At 35.7% G+C, this 9960-nt stretch overlaps 1 pseudogene; it reads left to right on the forward strand.

Annotated features, from left to right (window-relative positions):
* Positions 1-6307: 6307 nt before the first annotated feature.
* LOC143564376 (F-box/kelch-repeat protein At3g23880-like) lies at positions 6308-7125 on the forward strand (annotated as a pseudogene).
* Positions 7126-9960: the final 2835 nt, after the last annotated feature.

A 9960-nucleotide genomic window follows, 5' to 3' on the forward strand; every position in this document is an offset into this window, starting at 1 on the left:
TCCTGATCCTGATCCATATTTACCATAATCATTAATACCCCGAATTGACGCATTTTCACACAAGTTGAATTTGTCATTCTTATTAAAACTACATGTTTCTACATATAGAATCTACTGGTCTCGATGAACAGCCTCTATCCGTCTCGTGTGAAGGGACACATCCACTTCCAGTTTTAACGAGTAAGCTATTTTAATTATTTTCACCAACATAACATACTTTCGGATTCATATTTTTTTACACTTAATTAATATTGTTTCTTTTTATTGGTGTGCGCAGGTAATTCTTACCTTAGTTCTTCTCCTGACCACCACGACAAATCACTAAATCAAGTCATTGTAACCACCGACTACCAACAAGATTGGCCGTTTATCAAGCAGTCTTCAATCTGGGCCACCATTGAATCTCTCATGGCATGCTTAACACCGCCTCAAAAGCCGCATTTTTCACCATTGAAAAACGCAAGAGAATTTAATCGTGAGGGTTTAGCCGTTGGTCACATGGTCACATATTTGAAACTCATGCAGACGTTTTCATGCTTAAAACCCAATGACTCGGTTGATATAATCCACGACAATTTGGATACTTTAGTCGACTTGGAGCCTCATGGGTTTAATGTGGATCCAATGAGAAGCCGTTTAAACGAGTTGCTTTCTTTGAAACACAAAGCAAGCCAACGTGATGATGATGCTCGTAAAGATCTTGAAAAGTGCAAACAGGAAAAGATTGTAATGGAGGAAGAGATGAACCGGTTAAAAGTGAGGATGCATAAGTTGCAAGAAAAGCTGGCGCAAAATAAGAGTATGGAGAAAATGAAAGACGAAGAAATTACGAGGTTGCAATCAAACTTGCATCTTGTTTGCAACCAAATCAGTGATTTGGAGCTTGATTTTGAAACACTTACAGCCACCCCTTTGTAAAAAAGGTGGTGTTTTGGTTTTGACATTATTATTGATAGATGTATTACTAATAATTTGTTGTACTATGTTAATGTGACAAAGTTGTCCTATGTTGTTTTAAGTTCTCAAGTTGGGAACCGGTTACAGTTAGACACAGTAGGGTGTGGGGCTGTGAACTTTGTTTTGTTTATCGGCTTCTGATTTATTAGTTTGTTTATGCTTATAATACTTTTTAGTTACATACTTACATGTGTTTACGCAATAATATCCGATTCAGTTTTCATATATATTTCTGTCTATGTTTCGATATAAAGTTTATTCAAAACCCAGCCGTCTAACACGCGGACAAACTTCATTAACTTTATGTTTCATTAGCGTCACCATCGTGATGCGCAGATTCACGTGTATCAATGCTCCCGCCGTAGCGCACAGGCTGTAGCACGTGAACAAACTTTATTAACCTTATGCTTTATTAGTGTCCCCATTTTGACGTGTGGTTCGTGCATCAATGCTCAGTCTCGGTGCAATGCGTGATTTTTTTAATTTTTTTAAAAATTTTTTGAACGGTGACTTTCATAGTGGTTGAATAATCAGCCACAGCTCTCGGAGAGAGCCCCAACCGCCCCACTCGGGCCAAGACTATTTTTTAAATAGTAGGTTTAATACAAAAAAAAAAGTTGTTTCTAGGCCTCTGATAATGGACCAAATGAAATTTAGGTGTCTAGTCAGATGATTAGATTGGATTCATGTAAGCGACAATGTGTATGTCTGACTGGATCCAAGTTTATTCCCTTACTCGTCATTCTACCATGTGGTTGCACAAGATGAGACCAACCTTTTAAGATAGCTGGATTGGACTTATATTTCTAATCATGACAAGCTCACGGGTGTACTATTTTAAAGATGGAAATATGATTCGAAGGCATGCGGGTTGATGGAATATAACACCTTTTAAACGCTATTCTCACCTTAGTCACTAGCATATTCCCTCACTAATATTATCATGCAGGTTGAATTTTTTTTTTCACCCCTTTCAACTTTAGAACATCAATATTCTTTCCTATATATTTATCCAACCTAGTTCTTTCATGCATTCCATTTACAAATCTACAAGCTTTCTAATCATTGCATTCCTACAACCTTACAATATTCATTCTCGTTTTTTCTTCTTCTAAAAACCCTTAACAAACTCTTTCATTTTCACTTAAAAATGTATACTTTAAACAATGCTCCACTCATTGATGATCTGATGCGGGAGCATCCGACCCGATAATATGACCCGATTTAGATGGCGGCCCGCATAAAGGAAATCTTGGAGTGTGGAACAAGATAACTGATTTGAGTCCAAGATTTCATCTATCTTTTATTTTTATTATTATTATTATTATTATTTTAAATTTGAACTTTTTAGTTTATCTTGTTTCCTAGTTTATTTGTAATCTATTTAGTATAAATAGGGTTATTAGGTTTATTGTCTAATGTGTTTTTTTATTATGTTTATTGATAAAGAACTTAGTTCTTAGAACCTTTGGTTCGGTTTTATCGTCTTTGATTACATGGGTGTCTTGAGTTATTGATCGTTTCCAAAACCAGTGGCTCAAGACACTCATGATAATCAAAGACGATAAAACCGAACAAACTGTTCTAAGAACAAATTTCTTTGTGAATAAACTTAATCAAAAAAGACAATAAACCTAATAAGCCTATTTCTACTCAATAGATTAAAGATAAATTAATTGCGGCGCTCATATAATGTATATATGTGTGAACCTCGGGTGGGCAAAATTGAAATTGCACTAATTTTGACGTTATTAGACTAATCGCGTGAAAATAACGTTAAAAATGTCGGAAGGTTAATCAAGCATCATGTAGTGGCGTTGATAGCCGAAAGACAAGGGCACATGCACCAATTGGCCGGTGTGCCGATGGTTGAGTGTCATGTGTCTTATGTTCAAGGCTTGATGCAAAACTACTATCGAGCCGGGGGTCTCACCGGAAACAGCCTCTATTCCAATGGGGTAGAGGTAAGGCTGTCTACATCTTACCCTCCTCAGACCCTACTATAGCTTTGCTATTGGTGAGATTTACTGAGTACGATGATGATGATGATGATGATTAAAGATAAACTAGGAAACAAGATAAACTAAGAAGTTCAATTTAAAATAATAATAAAAGATAGATGAAATCTTGGACTCAAATCAGTTGTCTTGTTCCACACTCCAAGATATCCTTTATGCGGGCCGCAATCTAAGTCGGGTCATATAATCTGGTCGGATGCTCCCGCATCATACTCTCCGTCTTTGAAAAAAACTTGTCCCCGAGTTTCCCCTTTGGACCAAAACCACCTGGATCAAAAGAAACATCAACTCGATGCTTATTTATCAACACCATGACCCATCCAATCCGTTCAACTTTATGGGTCGTCTCACCCGACTCTAAACTCGTACCACCTGGGTTTATCGGGTTTCCGGTTCTTTCCACCTCCTTCGGAAAAGATTTGTCCTCGAGTCTTGAGAACGTCGAAAAAATCATTGACAACCGGAGATAAAAGATCGGCTCCTTTGTTCTTGTCAGGGCCGGCCTAAAGGCATGGCGGGGTAGTCGGCGACCACAGGCCCGACACCCCGCTAGGCCCGGAATTTTTTTCAAATTTTTTTTATGTATTTTTACCAAAAAAATATATATAATCAATGTTTCAACACAATTACATAACCACTAGTTTGGTCCAGTGGTAAAGGGGTATGACATTTAACCAAAAGGTTGTGGGTTATAGTCCTATTTGAGACAATTTTAAGTTTATTTTTATACAAATGTTTTTTACACAACTCAAATTATAATTAAGTAAACCTATTTAAAATTAAATTGTTTAAACCCTTCTTTTACTTAAGGACCAAAAAAAATTTCGCCTTTGTCCCAAATTTTTTTTCGTCTTTTCGGAGCCGGCACTGATTCTTGTTACTAGACAACTTAAAAATCTTTAAAAACAAACTTTAAAACTTCAATAGTAAGCCACCGGGTTCAAAAGGAATACTAACCCGGTTCCGATTTCTTGTTATCGTTTATCGACTACGCTGTTCATCTTCATGTTTGTTGAGCCCTTGACCCGTACTACCTGGATCAAAAGGAGCATAGGTTCACACTCCATCCACTGTTGACTTGACTTTCTCAAATAATTTAGCCCCTACTTCTCGTATTTTAATTGGAATGAACCGAGACTGAATTTGTTATTTTGCTCCAATATTATCCCACCACACGACCCAAACATTTTTGATCCATCAATATAGCTTAATAGTTCTAGCCATCGGACTATAACGGCTCACAATCTTTTTAATTTCAATATTAGGACCATTTAATAATACCCTCACACAAATATCATGCACCCTCCCCCCACCCCACCATATATGGTATTTGTAGATTTTCAATAGTTTTTAAATAAATTCTCTCTTGAATTTTCATATATTTGGGAGAATACATGCAAGTCAAATTTCGTAATTAGCAGTTGAGATACAAGATCTTCCAACTTTATCTCACCCTCATTTAGACTTTTATAATTGCCGGAGGCATTAATGGAGTTTCAACGCCGACACTACCAGCCTCACAGTCCCCAGATACCACCACATCGTCTACAATATTACTTACAACACCATTATCGACCGGTGTACCCCTTAGTATTTCAACAAAAAAAATCGGCAGATGTTTTCGCGTATGCCGTCATCTTCCAGTACACCCAAGAATACCAATCCTCGTCCCGGTAATCGTCATACACGGGCGGAGAATTATAGATAGTCACTACTGGGATGAGCCCTCATCCCCGGTTAACTCGTCCCCGACGGGTTCTTCCGGTTCCTTTACCTTCCAAGTCGATGATGTCTTAAGATAATTGGCTCAAGAGACTCATGATTAATCAAGATAAAATCGAACCAAAGGTTCTAAGAGCAAAGCTCTTTTATATTAAGGGTCAGACTATTCTATAAAGGGGAACAAAAATGAGAATGATGAGAAGGAGTTGTAGCCACACAAAAAAACCTCTTAAAATAAAAATAAATAAATAAATCATAACTCAAAATTTAATAAAAAAATAAAAAAAAAGTAAAAACACACAATGGTAAGTGAAAAAAGTCGTCCTTTTGTTTATCATTGTATTTTGTGTTTATTTTTCATTTCTGATTGTGCCTTTTTTGCTTCACATTGTGTCTTTTTTTCTTTATATTGTGTTATATTACTCAACGTTGTGCTATATTTTATTCGGTATTGTGTTATATTTGCGATCTACTGTGTCTTTTTTTTACTTATAATTGTGTCTTTTGTTCATTTTCGTTATTGTGACTTTGATCTTTGGCATTGTGTCTTTTCGTCAATTTTTTGTATTTTTATTTTTGAATGGGGATGATGGCGAAAACATTTTAGTTCTTAATTTTTTTTTTGTTTTTTATTTATATTTTGAGGTATGATATTCTTATTATTTTTTTCGAGTTTATTTAAGGGGTTTTTTGTGTGATCAAAAATCATTCTCACACTTTCAATTTTTGTCTACATTATTATTTTAACTTTACCCTTATATTAAACTCTATCAAAAACTAATTAAACAATAAACCTAATAGTCCTATTTATAATAAACAGATTATAGATAAACAAGGAAACAAGGTAAACTAACAAGTTCAAATTTAAAATAATACCAATCATAGATAACTGCATCATGATCTTTTATATTTATACCAATCATATCGGGTGAATAGCTTATTTCAAAATGTCTAATGTCGTAGCAACGAGCTTGTTATTAAAAGGGGTGATAAAAAATTTAGGTCATATTCAAATAACCAGTGCATGCATGATCAAGTTCTATCCCTTGTGTGGTTGGCCGATTTGGTGGAATAATAGATTGTAATTACCGCCTTCTTGATCATGGGTTAATCACAGCCCTAGTGGAAATACGGCGTTCTAAAACCCGCGCATTTCACCTATCACCTGGTGAAGCAACAGTGGCACAAGAAGATGTTAATATTTTATGGGTTTTACGAGTCATCTTTAGAATAGTACACCCATGAGCTTGCCATGATTAGAAGTATGAGTTCAATCCAACTATCTTAAATGGTTATCTTATGATGCCATGTGGTAGAATGATGTGTAAATAAACTTGGATTTAGCCATCTGAGGTGGCTGATCCAGTCACCACAGACTTACACGTTGTCGCTTAAATCTAACCGCTCTTTTAAATTTAAAATTGTAATAGTTTCTCCTATAAACTTTTTTGTTATTTTGAATTAACCATAAATAAGTAAATTAAAGTATAGTTTTATGATAAATATATAAGAGGCTGATTTGGGTTACATTAGGCCCAAACAAAGAATGTACATATTTATATAGAATTATACCTTGACAGAAAACCTAGAACAATTTAGTTACACAAACAATGTCGTGCGATGATCTGTGTGAAGAACTGGTTGTTGAAATCCTATCAAGACTACCAACTAAATCCCTTCTCAGATTCAGGTCAGTTTCCAAATCATTATATGCTGTTATAGGTAGCCCCAAGTTCATCCGACTCCATACCCTTCGATCTCCGAAAAAACTCATGATTACGCACATATGTTATAAATCAACACCCGTTAAACACATCTATACACTGCATTCGGAAGCCCAAATGTCGTCGAATAATCCATATGCCGGCATACCACCAGCAGTCCAGTTTCCTTCCACACATTACAAAATATTTGGTTCGTGCAATGGAATTCTATGTGTTAGTGAATATCTAAAAGGTGACATTCATCTGTGGAACCCTTCGATCAGACGCAAAGTAACCGTGCATGATCATCCTTTAAAGCGTAGTATTTTCTATATTGCGTGTGATGCAATGTTGGGGTTTGGTTTCGATCCAATCATCGACGATTACAAGATTTTGATGATACACAAACCACATGCATCTGTTTAGGTGTGATTTCTTCAGACAGTAATGATCATAGTTGGATTTGGGTGAGGAATACTGCGGCTGCTTCTTGGTCTGTTGCTTATAAATTCAACACAAATCCATTTAAAGGAACACGCAGGGTTTTGCAAATTGCGCCCAGTGAAGAATTCCTATGCTGCCGTTATGTTGACGAGATCCTGGTTTATAATCCTGAGACACAGTCAAGGCGTGTGTACTCGAATGATCGTTTTGTTACAACAATTGACATGATTATGTTTGAGGAAAGCCTTGAATTGTTCGACATGGGGACTTTATGTATGTGATCAAGGAAGAAAAGAGAGTAAGTGAAGCTATGCAAATTTATCTTTTATCAGATACTTATGATGGTTACTTTCAGTTATTTATTTAATTATTTTGGTGTTTTAATCATGTTAACTTTGTTGCCAATATTAAATCAATGACAATATGACCCCATTAATCATGATTTGGCAGTGTAGCGGGTGAGAACGGTTTCAATCAGGGCAGGACGGGCTGGTTTAAATACAGGTCATTTTTTTTAAGAAAAACGTATCGAGTGACTTGTTGATTCACTCATTGTATTCAGCCTCGTTTGTGTTTGATTATTTAACTTTAACCGAACAGATAAATTTTCTTGTTTTGGTTTGCTCGTTAAGGAAATAAACATGTTCGTGTTTGCTTATGTTCATTCGTTCATATTCTAATATAACATAAACAAACACAAGCGATCATAAATGACCGGATATGTAAATGATAGGCAGCCAATTAGTACCATAGTAAATAAGTATGTAAACAGAATGTAAATGAATGCATATAAACGAAACGTAAAAGGTCAGGCATAAATGAAGAAACATAAACAAACATGTGTGAATATAATTTATTGTATATAAACATGCACGAACATAAATGTGTTAAGAGCGTCCATAACAACAAACTTCTCCAAAATGCCACATCAGATTTCAAACTTTTTTCAAAAAGCCTCCATTGTCTTCACCACAACAAACCTACACAAATCCATTAAAATTAGATAATGTGTACATGTTTATGTATGAGAGAGAGAGGGTCTCCACCACCGCCAGCCTCTTGTTTACAGGCAAGGACTCCACTCCACAAACTTCAGTCCACAACATCCGGACCTCATGCCTCGTTGTGCATTGTAGACGCTCTAACAAGTATTCAAAATATAACTAAGAAAACCTCAAATATGATTATAATAGAATGCATACCTTAGTTAACATTGAAAACCATTAGAAAACATTTTTAGAAAGATGTAAAAACAAATCATTCTAAACCATAACCAACACTAAACGACCAACAAATAAAGCCGGATACTCAAGGTAATTCAATGGCAAAAGGTAACCTCATATGCACGCGATCACAAACAGCTTTGGGTGGCCCAAACCAACTATTCCGAAGGCATACCGCGGTAAAACTCGATTGAAATCGAATTAGAACTTGAAAACTTACGAACTTTAGCTCAAATCACCACTTAGACCATCCTCAATGAGGCGGCGTGGGGGGCGGTATCCCCTCGGAACACCGCTGTGGGTCGGTATAGGGGGATTTGGGTTGGGCAGTGTTGTGAAGACCAGACCGCTTTTGTGATTTGGGTGGGGCCTGCAACAGTCATATGACCGTTATCAAGTAAAAAAAATCCATTTTCTCTTTATATACCATCAAATTATAACCCGTATACAGTTAACTTTTATTATTTTTTTTTTAAAAACTTGTATAAATCTAACCACTATTTGTAATTTATCCTATAAACTTTTTTGTTATTTTGAATTAACCATAAACTAGAATTTCGATCCCCCGCGTTGCAGGGGGTTGTGAATCATAGGCTAATTGTTCGCTTTGTTGTAAAAACATAGACATTTAGCATTATAAGCTTCATCAATTTTACAACATAAGTAGCTGTTAAACATAGACATTTAGCATTGTAAGCTTCATCAATTTTACAACATAAGTAGCTGTTAAACATACACTTCTTTGTGCCTATTTTATGATGTACAGATGTGGTCGTCAATTCGTCATTTGGCAATTCATGGTTGAATCTTGTTAAAGCATCAAAAGAGTAGGCACTTTCAGTTAGCCGGATGTTGTTGACTCCATCATCATGTTGCTGCATTCATCCGAACCTGCGTAAGAAAGGCTCTAGTTAGAATATTTGGGTGCTTATGATTGTTTAGGTATGTATACATGACGTACCCGGATGTGGTCTCTTTGAGGTCAAGGTTTTGGGATCCGGTGTTGCTGGGCATGCATTGGATTTCAGAAAAGCAGAAGATATTTAGCAATTAGATTATGCATTAGTAGTACATTCGTAGAACTATATTTCATAAACACTATAAGTTAGCTGCATAAAAAAATAACTAAACATATACACTTCAAAGAAGTAGACATGACACTCTAGACAACATACATTACTTTTAACATTCATAAAAGGTTGGCAGCAAAGACCCACGAATCAAGCAACAATTAAAAAAATCTTAACCATGTTGCAATGCACGAAAGCGACCTACATTAGTCATAACACATAGACATACATTAATGTATAAATGTACTAATGCACAGTAGAACTGCATATCAACTGATGATTGAAACCAAAAAATCATAGACACAAATGCCACAGACTACTATGTTACTACAAATGAAAGAACAATACACTCTTAGGAGGGAAAAACAAACAAAAATGAAACAAAGAATAAGGAGCAATTAATGATACCTTCATAAAAATGAAGATCGAAAAGAAAAAGATTATCATTTTCCTTTGTGCATATAGTAGGCATCATGTTGATTACCAACGCAGGCTCACCCAGTATGAAAATTGGTATGCTAGTTAGTACATGACAATTGGCAATAGTTTACCTTGATAAGTTGAATATTGCCGAAAAAAGGACATGATTGGCTTTTGTTTATGGATTAAATGACTTCTTGGACATCTCTTGATCTGCAACATGTTTGTAGGTTACGTATGGCTTAGATGTTATTACTTACAGATGTGTAACAGAAATAAGTAATGTCAATTATTATAATTTATACCTCTTTTTAGTACTCAATAAGAATTGTACGTTTGAGCTTCATATGTGTGTATAATGTTCTAACAATATTGCACTCTTTACCTTCTTCTAGTCCCAAAG

This window comes from Bidens hawaiensis, unplaced genomic scaffold, assembly GCF_021521415.1.
Source record: "Bidens hawaiensis isolate Kalapana, Puna unplaced genomic scaffold, B.hawaiensis_p1.1 tig00021996_1, whole genome shotgun sequence".
Lineage (NCBI taxonomy): Eukaryota > Viridiplantae > Streptophyta > Magnoliopsida > Asterales > Asteraceae > Bidens > Bidens hawaiensis.